This window comes from Lagenorhynchus albirostris, chromosome 2, assembly GCF_949774975.1.
Source record: "Lagenorhynchus albirostris chromosome 2, mLagAlb1.1, whole genome shotgun sequence".
NCBI classification, from domain to species: domain Eukaryota; kingdom Metazoa; phylum Chordata; class Mammalia; order Artiodactyla; family Delphinidae; genus Lagenorhynchus; species Lagenorhynchus albirostris.
The window spans coordinates 169,333,098-169,346,902 of record NC_083096.1 but is presented as its reverse complement, the minus strand read 5'-3'; the positions used below and the strand labels follow the sequence as shown (position 1 = coordinate 169,346,902).

The 13,805-nt window shown below is 45.1% G+C and overlaps 1 protein-coding gene across 3 annotated transcripts in view; it reads left to right on the top strand.

Annotated features, from left to right (window-relative positions):
• The first annotated feature begins 7,361 nt into the window (after positions 1-7,361).
• CDC42 (cell division cycle 42) overlaps positions 7,362-13,805 on the top strand; it is a 42,408-nt gene continuing 35,964 nt past the window's right edge. The window contains exon 1 of one of the 3 annotated variants that reach the window (XM_060141172.1): positions 7,362-7,447. The gene's annotated coding sequence lies outside the window, so the exon portion shown is untranslated. Of the gene's footprint in view, positions 7,448-8,403; positions 8,425-13,805 lie in introns of those variants that run through there. The other 2 variants (XM_060141171.1, XM_060141173.1) reach the window with 2 other exon arrangements.

Genomic DNA, 13,805 nt, shown 5'->3' with positions numbered 1-13,805 from the left:
CACTTCTTAAAAAAAACCCAGGTGTTTTAGTTTTTAGGCCAATACGACTGATGTAGTGACCTTTAATTTTTAAGGTTTAAATATAGCACACATCCTGTAAAGTGCACAAATCTTTTGTATGACTCGATGAATTTATCCAAAGTGGGCATACTCCTCTAACCACCTTCCAGATGAAGATACAGAATTTAAACAGCTCCCTAGAAGTCTCCCTCATGCCCTTTCCTGGTCATCAACCCCCCAAAAAGTAACTCTGTTATGATTTCTATTGCTCTAGAGTGGTGTTGCCTGTTTCTGAACCGAGTGGAGTAATACAGTATATACGCTTTTGTGTCTGGCTTCTTATGTTCAACATTATGTCTGTGCAATTCATCTGTCCCCTGAGCATCCTGCTTTTCCATGCCTGTGAACCTGACATGCCTGTTCTTTCTACCAGGAATCTTTCTGTTCTGTCAGCACGCCCCACCCTGGCCTGACCAGCCTGTGCAAGTCCTCTAGACTCAGATTAAACCTCGTTCCTTTGGGAAATCTTTCTTGATCACCTCTGGGTTTGAATCCACCTACCAGCTGTATGACTTTGGCCACGTGTTACTAACCTCTCCATTCCTCATTTTTGTTGGAGATCAGGGTTTCTATATTCCAGAGTTCTTGTGAATTTCAAATGAGATAATACATATTAAATACTTAGCACAATACCTGGAAGTTAGGAAGTACTTAATAAATATTACATTTAACTATTGTGAATACTCTTCTTACTCCCCCAGATCCTTGTACATACCTCATAGTAGCACTTATTTTGATTATTGTTTGTCCCACTACGTGATCTTAATTCTTTGAGCAGGGATTGTATCTTCTTCATTCATTGTATTTTTTTCAACAGTCATTTATGAGTGTGCACTATATTCTAGCACTGAGGGTACAGTGGTGATGGAAGCCTTGAATTTACTTTTTAATGGGAAGAGACAGATAATAAGAAAAATAAAGAGGTGAGATCATTTTGGATAGTGATAAGCTCTAGGAAGGAAGTAAAGCCGTGTGGTGTGAGAGTGGGTTGGAGGTGCCACTGAAGCTGGGTGGGGAGGAGGTCTTGAAGACGTGATATTTGAGCAAAGACCAGTGGGTGGAAAGGAGCAGGCACGTGCGGAACAGGAGAGAGAACAGCGAGCGCAAGGCTCTGGGGTAGGCACAGGAAGCTCGGATGTGTCTGAGCAATAACAAAGAGGGCAACGTAGCTGGAGCCCAGTGAGTGAGTGAGTGGGTGGTCCAGAGGAGGTCGGAGAGATGGGCAGGAGCCAGAAGCCACTGAAGGGGTTAAGCAGGGGGCTATTGTTCACCTTTGCCTCCAAGGTACCTAGTACATAATAGACACCTACTGACTGTTGAATATTGGTGACAACGTGCCCATGACCAGTTAGCCCACATGAGTGATTCTCAGGTCATTTTCAAGTTAAAACTTCATCATTGTGCCATGTGCCTCTGGATTCTTACCAAACCCTACCGGATGGGGAAGAAGTCGCTCAGTTGTTTCTAGATTTTTCTCTTCCCTATCTCGTCTCATCCACCCTTCTTCAGTGACCCAGATTATCTCCACCAGAGATGTGTAACAGATGAAGGGAAGGAGGCAAGCCTGGGCCGGTAGGGGAAAGGCAAGTAGGAAACAGGTTCGGTCAGTTCCTCTCCTTTCTCTGACTCCAAGAATGGTCCAGGTCCCTGGACAAGCATAATGATGTGGCACAAAGTGGAGGAGGAAGGCTGAGCGGCAGGAGGGGCTGCAGAAAGGGCAGGAGGTGAGGTCGAAGCCTTTGGAGTAGGCTGCAGCTGCAGCAGCTCTAGCCCCGTAAGGTGTGGCAGGCCAAAGCAGGAGCCCATCTGGAGTCCTAGCAGCAAAATGGAGCTGCTGGCAAGGCCTGGGCCGTGACCAGTCAGAGGAGGGAAAGAGCAGCCAGTAAATCAGAATGGAAGGGAAGGCTTGCGTCTGAGTGATAGAAATTTACACAACAACATCAGCCTTCTAGTAACACCAGCGAGACTTTATTTTTGTTTTATTTAATTATTTCTAACCTTAATTTTTATGAAATGTTACACGTGAGCAAAAAGCACGTAAAACACATGTACAGTACAATGAATGCTTATAAAGCAAACATCCATGTAATCGTCACCCAGGTCACGAAATAGAACATTGTCAACACCATCCCCCCAACCCTGCACTCCCCCATCCATTCCAGGTTACAACCTCCTTTAGAGGCAGCCAGTAGCCGGATTTTTACAATAATCACTTCCTCGATTTTCTTGATAATTTTATCGCCTATGAATCGCACAGAAAGTCTTTTTTTAAAAAATAAATTTCCTTATTTATTTATTTAAATATTTTTGGCTGCGTTGCTGCATGCGGGCTTTCTCTAGTTGTGGCGAATGGGGGCTACTCTTCGTCGCGGTGGGCGTGTTTCTCATCGCGGTGGCTTCTCTTGTTGTGGAGCACGGGCTTCAGTAGTTGTGGTACATGGGCTCACTAGTTGTGACTTGCGGGCTCACTGGTTGTGGCACACGGGCTCACTAGTTGTGACTCGCAGGCTCACTGGTTGTGGCACACGGGCTCTAGAGCGCAGGCTCAGTCGTGGTGGCGCACGTGGCATGTGGGATCTTCCTGGACCAGGGCTTGAACCCCTGTCCCCTGCATTGGCAGGTGGATTCTTAACCACCGCGCCACCAGGGAAGTCCCCGCATAGAAAGTCTTAAATTAGGATTTTCTCATGTAAATCCTAAGACTGAAGGCCACAAAGGAGAGCCTCTTTAATATGGAGTCTCCTGTAGTAATCTTGGCAGGCTCTGGGGAGGAGGTAGAGGATTTGCGTTCTTTGGCATTTGGCAGAGAATGCAGTGTTGAGGCTTCTCTCATTCAGCCGGTGTTTAAGTGCTCACTACATTTAAGGCACCTGAAGAGCACTTTTAGGGGCATGAAGATGCACCCCAAACTGAGCCTGCCCCTGGGAGCTTACAGTCAGGCAGAGAAAGCATGGGTAAACATCACAGAAGAGGGTGAGGCCCAAAGAAATCCTCAGATAAGTGCTATGGGAGTTTAGAAGAGGCAGAGATCACTTTTGGCGACAAGAAGCAGAGCAGGCTTTGTGGAAGAGGTGGATGACTCTCATTCATTCATTATTTACCAAACATTTTTGAGGGCTGGCAGAGTGCCAGGAAATTAGGTACAAGGAGACAACAGTGAATAAGATAAGGCCCCTGCCTGCTCACGGCCTAATGGTTTAGTTAGCACAGATACAGATGATTCCAATATGTATGCTTTAAATACCAAGTGTAATGGGAATAATTGGTGCCTGGGGTTGTCAGCGAAGCTTTCAGAGCCGAGATCTAGGCTAGTCCTTGAAGAAAAGGAGTTTGGCAAACAGAGAAGGGAACCACTGAATCTGCAGAGTCACAGAGGTGGGAAGGGACACAAGGACAGTGTTGGCCAAAGGTACAGTTCGTGGTGGAAAGGAGAGTGGGACTTGACAGGTAGGTTGGATGATCAGGAAAGCTGTTCTAGGCAAGGGGAACAGCCTGAGCAGGGTCACAGAGACCAGAAATCATGGTACCTGCATGCGCAATACTAAGTAATTTAGTCTAGCTTCAGCATAAGGTGTGTGACAGAAGTTGTGATTATTTATTTTATTTTATTATTATTTTTAAAGTATTTTCTTTTTAAAAAAAGTTTTGGCTGCCTGTGTCTTTGTTGCTGCGCCCAGGCTCTCTCTAGTTGTGGCGAGCGGGGGCTACTCTTTGCTGCCATGCGCAGGCTCCTCATCGCAGTGGCTTCTCTCGTTGCGGAGCACGGGCCCTAGGTGTGCGGGCTTCAGTAGTTGCAGCACGCAGGCTCAGTAGTTGTGGCACGCATGCTCTAGGGCGTGTGGGCTTCAGTAGTTGTGGCGCGCGGGCTGAGTAGTTGTGGCCCAAGGGCTCTGGAGCACAGGCTCAGTAGCTGCGGCACACAGGCTTAGTTGCTCCACAGCACGTGGGATCTTCCGGGACCAGGGATCGAACGTGTGTCCCTTGCATTGGCAGGCGGATTCTTTCACCACTGTGCTACCAGGGAAGTCCCGTGATGGTTAATTTTGTATGTCAACTTGACTGGGCCATGGGGTGCTGAGATATTTGGTCAAACATTATTTTGGATGTGTCTGGATGATATGAATATCTGAGTAGAGAAGATTGCACTCCCTAATGTGGTGGGCCTTGTCCAATCAGTTGAAGGCCTAAATAGAACAAAAAGCTGACCCACCCTTGAGTAAGGAAGACTTTTTCCTGGCTTTGGACTCAAACTGAAACATTGACTTTTCCTGGGTCTTAAGCCTGCTGGCCACTGGACTGCAACTGAAACATTGGCTCTTCTGGTTCTTAGGCTGTCGGACTTGGACTGGAACTATACCAGTTCCTGGGTCTCCAGCTTGCCAACTCACCCTGCAGATCTTGGGACTTATCAGCCTCCATAATTGTGTGATAAATTGTGTATAATAAATCTCTTCAGGTAGATAGATAGATATCTAATAGGAAACATAGATAAATACTATAGATATAGGTAGATGTAGATCTCTGTCTATCTATTTATCTATCTATCTAATCTCCTATTGGTTCTGTTTCTCTGGAGAACTCTGACTAATACAGAAGGGAAAGGGAAATAACTTTGAAAAGGCAAGTTGGTGCCAGATCATGGAGGACATAGAATACCTGGCTAAAGGACTTTGAATTTTATTTTGAAGGCAAAGGAGAAAACACGGTTTCCTGAACTGGGAAGTGACCCAATAAGAATTGAGATCCAGGGAATTCCCTGGTAGTCTGGTGGTTAGGACTTTGGGCTTCCACTGCAGGGAGAAGAGGGAATTTATTGGCTAATATGACTGAAAATTGAAGCAAGACTGGATCCAAGGGCTCAAACAATGCTCCTAGGACTTGGTTCCACTGTCCCATCTCTCAGCTCTGTTTTGCCCTCTGTCTTGGACTCATTCTCAGGTAGTCCCTTGCCTTACAGTGGGAAGATGGCCGCCAGCAGTGCCATGAGTACATCCTGCCCTCAAAAGATAGATTCATTCAACTGGACAGTGCTGACCAAAGGCTCAGAATTGACCTAAGACTCAGTGGTTCTCATTGTGTCATACGCCCATTGCTGAGATGCTGTGGCAAGAGGGCTCTCTAAAATGCTGATTGGCCAAGCATGGGTCACATGTCTATCCCTGCAACTAGGGGTAGACATCTCCTCTAGAGCCACAGGGATTGAGAACTGGGGGAAGGGTTGCCCCAGGAGAAGTGGAAGTGCTGTTACCAAAGGAAGAAGGAACAGACCCTGGGCTGGTAACCACAGGGGAAGGAGGCCTGGAGACCCACAGGCTGCGCCTTCTGCCAATATGAAGCAGCTGCAGCCAGTGGTGTTGTGGGGAAGGGGCACTAGGAGTTGGGGGTCTGGGCTGGCAGCAGGGGAAGGTGTAGACTGGGGTCAAATAGTAACGCTATTGCCTTGGGGGCTGTGAAAATGTTGGGGAGGGTCCTTCTGACAAAAACCTGACAACACGATAGACAAAGTGCTAAGTGAGTCCTTGTCTTCAGAATAAAGGCAGGAAAAGCCAAGTGGGTTGGGTGACACCTCATGAGATATTGCTGCTGAGGGAAAGGGCAGACACTGTCTGGGGACACTGATGGAATTGTGAGATGGGATGGAGGAAAGGTCACTGCCAACTGGTCTTGCAGGGGGAGAAATCAACCAGTTTTCCCTCAAGTTTAAGAAATTAAGCTCATGCATTTTTACAAGAGTCAAAAATTTACAGTAGAGGGCTTCCCTGGTGGCGCAGTGGTTGAGAGTCCGCCTGCCGATGCAGGGGACACGGGTTCGTGCCCCAGTCCGGGAAGATCCCACATGCCGCGGAGTGGCTGGGCCCGTGGGCCACGGCCGCTGGGCCTGCGCATCCAGAGCCTGTGCTCCGCAACGGGAGAGGCCACAACAGTGAGAGGCCTACGTACCACAAAAAAAAAAAAAAAAAAATATTACAGTAGCCAAAGATAACCTAAATTCCAACAGTAGGAGATTGATTGAATAAACATTGTAATGCCCATATAGTAGAATGCAGCCTTTAAAAATGATGCTTTATTTGACATGGAAAGATGCTCACAATGTAGTTTTGAGAGAGAAATGCAGAGTACAATCTTTGTGCAACAAATGTGCATACATGCATCTATATCTATGAATATCTGGAAAGGTGTACACCAAAATATTAATAGTTGGCATCACTAGGGGTAGGACTACAGTTGAAGCTTATCTTCTGATTTCTTTGCAATAAACCTGCTAGGTAGTATGTAGGTGGACTAGAGCCAGCCTCTTGGGTTCAAGTCCCAGCTCTGCTACTGCCTGGCTCGGTGACGTTGGGTAAGTCCTTAACACCTTCATGCATCAATGAGTGGGGGTAATAGTTCTTAACTTATAGGGTGGTTATGAATTTTACACTACCTACTATTACGTGCAAACCTGTTAGCACCATATCTATAGTAAATACTCAAAAAATGTAGTTATTCTTCTTGCGTAATTAAAAAGTCCAAAAGAAAATATGACTATTAAGTATATTGGAAATAGGTGTTTTTCTTGGCCAAATAACTGTGGTAGTTATCAATAAACGAACTATTATTAAGATAAGCTATTTCCCTCTAACACTGGGAAACATCTGAGAAAAGACAGAGAAGTTTCCTATTCTCCCGAAGTTTGCACACTAGCCGGAAAGACACATGATAAACAGGTGCTGTGTGGATAGGATGATCAGGAAGGCAGTGACATTTGAAGGCTGAAAGCCAAAGGAAGGGCTGAAGAGGAGGAAGCCAGGAGAACGGGTGAGTGCAAGGCCTTTCGGTGGGGAGGAAGTCTCTAAACCAAAAGACGACCTATGTGGTTGGAGCGAGGGATAGTGGGTTGTTGGCAGAGATGAGAAGCGAGCCCTCAGCTCTCACGCCAAGGCGGAGTGAATACAGGCCTGGGGAGTCAGGAGGCCGTCCACTTGTAGTGTGATCTCGGGCAAGTCACTGCCCCTGTTTGAGTAGCCACTGTCTTCTCTGCAAAATCGGGATGATAAAACTTTGTAAGGTTGCAAGTATCAAAAGACATGTTAGTGGAAGCGCTTCGCAAACGACCGTTTATAGCATTATTACGAATTCCGCGGAACCAGTGGAGAGTTACCGACACCAGCCACCAACTAGCAAGCGGCGCTGGCTGGCGCGTGCGCGTTAGGCGGCCAGAACCTGGGCAGGGGACGAGTTCAGGCCCCGCCCGGAACCGCTCTGCCTCTTTTCGCCTCCCGGTCCCTCCCTTTTCCGCGGGCACCCAACCATGCGTGTCCTGCGTGCTGACGTCAGGCGCGTGCCCCTGTCCGGCAGCTGAGGAGACCCCGCGCACTGCTGCCAACGCCCCGGCGGAGGAGCTGAGGTGAGTGCGGGGCCCGAGGCTCCCCGCGGGAGCGGCCTCCCCACAGTCCGGTCCCCGCCGCGCTGCCCCCGGCCTTTCCCCGTCCGGGGGGGGGACACCCCATCTCTGGGATCCCTGGAAGCCTGGGATCGTGGGGCGCGCGCGGTGGGGGTGGGGTGCCGGGCTCGCGCGGCGCCGTCCGGGCTCGCGCGGGTCCGGGTTCTGTCGGGGGACGGAGCGGAGGGGGTCGCGGAGGGCAAGGCTGGGGGGGCACAGGTCAGGCAAGAGGTGTGCGGCCGGGACGCCGGGGCAGGGCCGAGGGCGCGGCCGGGGCCGGGCTGTCACCTGGCAGCGGCGGAAGGAAAGGGTCACACCCATCCCGACCGCCCTGCTCCCCTCCCCCCGGCGCCGCGGACCCCTAGGGCGGGCGGCGGTCCGGGGCGCCTTGGACCGCGGAGCGGCTGGCGGGCGCCTGGGGTGCGCGGTGTGGCGGTGACCCGGACTCCCTGGCCGGGTCTGCCCGCCGCGCCCCGGCTTCGACTTCCTGCTTCGCCGGGCGCCGCCGCGGACATTTTGCGGCGAGCGGGGGGAGGGGAGCGGACTGCGAGCGCGGCGGGGAAGTGGCGGCCGGGCGGCGCGCGGCTCGCTGACGGCCCGGGGCTTTGCTTGCCGCGCGCCTTCCTCAGCGGTCCCGCAGCCCGACGCCTTGTCCCGCGGGGTGGGCCTGGTCACCGCTTCTCCGGTCTCCTTTATTCCTGCCTTAGGTCGAGTTCCTAATACCATTTACATTTCCTTCTCCAACTCGCCCTGCCTATTCAGCTGAAGCTTCCCTTTCAGGGAGTTACCTAACCACCTCCCGAAACTGTCGTTCTGCCGTTTGCCTAATTCCTCTCTTTAGGGGGAAATTTTCTTTGTTCGTTTTTTTTTTTTTTTTTGGTCCTCCCCTTTAAGTCCAAGAGAAATGCAGTGGGGAAGATTACGTCATCGCAATATAAGGGGTGAGAGTTTTTAACTCCTACAAGTCAGGGACTCACTAAATTAAGACAGCATTTTGTTGGCTCGGTTGGGTCACCCAGTATCAGATCCTGCCTGTTTCCCAACTCATCGTATTCAGAGATAATCTTTTGAAAGCCTGGCCATCTCATATGCATCTAAAAGCCAGGAAGGTTTAAAATCTCAAGATGAGCTTGTGCCAGGAAATAAAGCGTAAGACAACACTTGCGTAGGCAGTAACTTTAAAGATCCCTTTGAGTACTGGAATGAAGTTAATTTATTTGTGGAAGCATTTCTTTGGTCCAGATTGTTTCACTTCTCCCATATGACTTACTGATTCAGAGTATGTACCGAAGTCTACACTCGTGCAGTATTGTGGCAAGGGTATGGTGAAAAGAGAATCAGTTCATTTTACACCTAATCTTTGCTTGCTGGTCACTTTAATTTTGTAATTAAAAACGGGTTTTGGTTTTTTTAACCAAAAAAACTTGAGTAACATTTTCAGACTTTGGGGATCACAGTATTTGTTCTCCAGAATGTTAGGTACATCCAGGGTACTGTAGCACAGAAAAATGTTAGCATTGTAAAGCCAAAGAGATCCAACTGTGTAATGCATTGTTATAAGGAAAGTTCATGTTGAAACAAATATTTTCTTATTGTTTCTCCTTATTTGTATAGAGAGAACAGATTGCTCGTTAAGAAACACTTAAAAGAAGTGGTAGGTTTAAATCAGCTTTCTGTAGTGTGTGGGTGTTGGTAGACAAGACCCAGAAGGTGTCACAGCCTCTTAAAATTTTTGCACGTAATAACTGACACCTGTACTCAGTTGAACTTAATTTTTTGGCAGTCTGAGGCAGGTGTTACAGCCTAGGGTAGTCGGGCTAAAATCAAATATTGGTGAGATTCTTTTAAAGTCCACCAAGCCCAAATCTTGACTTTTTTGTAACTTCAAGATTTGTTTTCTTTTATTTGGATACTTTTTCCACTTATAATTTTGTGGTATATTATAGAAGCATTTCCAGTTATTTTAAAAATGGTTACACTAATAAAATGTTTTGATCCAAGAAGTGTTGCATTTGGAAAACTTTGAAGTACAATTTATTGTGTTGCCTGTCTGGGAGTAGTACTTATAGCCATTCTTGGAAGTAAAAGTCATATTGTACTTTATTTGTAGATATATTTTAAATGCATGTATCATTTTAGGGTCTTTTTTGAGAGGACAAAGAATGCTTAATGAGGAACACTTCAGGCTACAGAGCTTCCTCTGCTGGGGAAGGAGGGGTTAATATTTTGTTAACTTATGTCCCATAAATAGATCTGTATATTCTCCTATATTAAAGGGCTTCATTCTAGGCTTTCAATATTCAGTATTCTCTTTCAAGTCTATTAGTTTCTCCCACTAGAATGTAAGTCTATGAAGGCAGGGCTTTTGACCTGGTATGGTCACCCCTGTATCCCTGGCACCTAGAATAGTGCCAGACTTATGATGTGTCTCAAGAAATGTTTGTCAAATGAATGAATGTGATGTCTGAAGGTTAATATTTTCACTTTCTGCATATTCTGTAGGCCTGTGTACTGTGTTTCCTGGGACCTCTTTTGTGCTTGGTCAGCCATATTCATATTTGGGCTCATTGAAGTGATGATTACTCATCTACTTTTGTTTGACCATATCCATCTGTTTAGTCCTATATCTTCTGCAGCTGTACTGTCTGAACAGTTAACCATTGCTTAGAAAATCTTTTCTGATGACCAGTTCTTATTCTCCTAAAAATTATTCAGACTTTAATGTTTGTTTCCTTCCTGTATTTCTTTGTTTGAAATAGCAGTTTAATTTTTCCATTTCTTCCCCTCAACTCAACAGTATCAAATTCCTGGTCATGTTATGCTTTGTCCCTTACGTTTCTACTTTTAGTTACTCATCCCTTCAGTCCAAAATATTTTTGCTAAAGCAATTTTCATTACTTGTCATTTCAGGTATGTCTGCCACTGCTGCTATTATAAGTCCTGGGTGTCAGAACTCTTCGTTACTAATCGCCCCTGGGACATTGGTCTCAAACTGCTTATTCCATGAAGTGAAACCCCATTTTTGCCACTGAAGTGGTCTCCCATTAAAAAAAAATTTAAAAAAAGTGTTTTTCAACTATTTAGCTATTATGCTGAAGTCCAGAACAATTTCTAATATAGCAAAATACTACATATTGTTAAGTCATGGTGTTCACCAAGCCTCAGTGGTCAGTCACCTGAAGAGAACCTCTGTTGCTCACTCTCTTCTTTAACACTTTACACTTTTAACACTTGCATCATTTTCTCTAAGAGTAAGCCATTTGGATTTGCTGTTTTAATTCTGTTGTTGTATGTTCTTGGGAGAGACACTGTTAGAATAGGGATTAAAAGTGTACACTCTGGAACTAGACTGCTTGGATTTAAATCCTGGCTCTGGCATTTATTAGTTACATGCAATCTGAGTAAAGTCTTTGTCACTCAGTTTACCTTCTGTAGAACAGGGCTGGCAATAGTTTCTACCACACAGTGTTAGGAGAATCAGTTAACCTAAGTGAAGTACTTAAGACATTTCACTGGCACATAGTAAGTGCTCTGTAGGTGTTTGCCCTTGTTATTATTACAGCCTCTCAATGCCCCCACCTTTCAGAAGTTATCTGCGTTTCTCTCAAACATCAACAGTTTAATAACCATCCCCCCGCAGATTAATCTCATGAAACCATAAAAATTAAATGAGGTGAGGATTGGTGTCTGCTCTAAATTTTTTAATTTTTTTTTTTGCGGTACGCGGGCCTCTCATTGTTATGGCCTCTCCAGTTGCAGAGCACAGGCTCCAGACGCGCAGGCTCAGCGGCCATGGCTCACGGGCCCAGCCGATCCGCGGCATGTGGGATCTTCCGGGGCACGAACCCTTGTCCCCTGCATCGGCAGGCGGACTCTCAACCACTGCGCCACCAGGGAAGCCCCTGCTCTAAATTTTTATCCATTATCTTAACCAGTGTCATGGAAGTAGGGGTGTCAAGTATGCAGTATGTAGTCTGTGGACCAGGAGCGTAAGCATCAGCTTGGAGCTCCTTAGAAATACCAGGCTCCATCCCAGTCCTACTGAATCAGAATCTGAATTTTAACAAAATCCCCAAGTGATTTTTATGCACATTGATGTTTGAAGCACCCTCTTTAAGACTGCTGGATTTCACAAAAAGCGTTGAGTGCTTTATTTTTCTTTTTCGCCCACTTAAGTATAACCTGGTCTCTTTCAGGCAGCGTATCAGAATTTATTGCAAGGATTGTAATCAGGAAGTGAATGTGAAACCTATTTGGCTTTTAGAGGAATGAATTATAGTTTCTTGCCTGTTGTGTAGAATCGCCTCATGTCTGTGTTCATTATCAGGAACTAATGTGTTGTTTAGTTACTAAAGAGTCATTACCCACTTACTAATAACTAAATAATCCTAAATTCTAGTTTTAGAACTGCTTGAACTTGAGTTCAGTTACATGTTTGAACGCAGTGACTTTTTATGGAAAACTAATTGTTACGAAGAGCATATGATTAGGATCGTTCACATGATTGTTGGTTATGAAAACAGGTGAAATTCAAAGTTGGCATTTAGCTGATCAAATGTAAAAAATGTTTTCAGCTTTTTTTTTTACTAAAATAAACCATGTCTCCAATCTCAAGGGAAAATGTTTAAAAAAAATTATTTATTTATTTATTTTTGGCTGTGTTGGGTCTTCGTTGCTGTGCGTGGCCTTTCTCTAGTTGCAGCAAGAGGGGGCTACTCTTCATTGCGGTGCACCGGCTTCTCACTGGTTGCTTCTCTTGTTGTGGAGCATGGGCTCTAGGCCCGTGGGCTTCAGTAGTTGCAGCACAAGGGCTCAGTCGTTGTGGCTTGTGGGCTCTAGAAGGCAGGCTCAGTAGTTGTGGCGCATGGGCTTAGTTGCTCCGTGGCATGTGGGGTCTTCCTGGACCAGGACTCGAACCCATGTCACCTGCACTGGCAGGCGGATTCTTAACCACTGTACTACCAGGGAAGTCCCAAGGGAAAATGCTAATAACTAAAATCTAGTCTTAATATAGCTACCATCCTGAAAAAATTATTGCTACTTTTAAAGGACTTGATTGAATTTTTCTTTAATTTTTCTTTTTCCTTACACTATTTGATGTAGCAGTGTATGCTCTAGAGTAATGTTTCCTAACCCTTTTCAAATCAAGGCAGACGGAAAAATATTGTATGCTACACTGGAGTAAATGGATAAGACTATTCTTGGCTTGCTAGAGGTGCTGCAGCCCCAGGAGAGCTGGGGGATCAATGTCTCAGAGAACACCTGTGTCCATTCTCTGTGTCCCAAATGGCAATATGAAGCTGTCTACTGTTGGATATTAAGCCACAGCCATTGTTTTCAGCTAAAAAGGTGATCACTTTTTGTTACTCCTTGTGTAAACAGAAGAGATTGAGAATAACAGATCAAATGAAACCAGAGGGAGAAATGGAGGTGGAGTGAAAGAATACCATGTTAATTAGTGTTAAAGAGGATGAGATGATAAATTTTGTAGAAGAAATCATAAGCAAGATTTCAGCTACAATCCATTTGCTTTGTTGGTAGGCAATTTAAGGATATTTGTAATTTTTTTTTTTTGGTTTGCTTTTAAATCTGTTTAAAAGCAGATGAAGAGGAGTAGGAAGTGAAAGAATAAAGTTTCTTAACAAAGAATCATTGTTATGTGTGGTTTCAAGGATTTTCATTCCTAATACAACTTCACTATAGTTACTAGTATTTGTTTCACCAGCTGAATGGTATTTGAGAGGAGCTCAATTTTAGAATCTTCTGAAGTGGAATTAAACCATCTATATCACTTGTTACTTTGCCAGAGAACTATATTTTTATTGTGAAGTTTAAGATTAACAGTAAGATTTAAAAATAAACTTAGATTTTAAAATGCAAATTTTCATTTATCAGATAATTAGGAACGAATGGATAGTTCCTGTGAATATTAGAGTGCTGGGGTTTAAATCAATATCTAATACCCTCATTTGTTTCAGAAAGTGTACATATAGTATACATACTACAAAATATAAGCTATGAAAATGTTTGAATTATTTTAGGTCATATGATTTATTTGTTCATAAGACCAAAGGGAATGTTAGTTCATCCTAAGAGTTTATAATAATCAGTGGAGATGGGGATAAGGGATAATTTAAATTTTAAGAGTAATGCCGGTATTGTTTCTCTGGTGTGTTTCAGAATACCTGGAAGAGATTTCCATGGGGGTAGGTATCAAATAAATTGGAAACCCTACATATTATATCCCCATCTTGGAAATTCATGATGTGTGTAAGTTTATTAAAGGTTCATAGAAGTTAGATCGTCAGAGAATCTGTTTAAT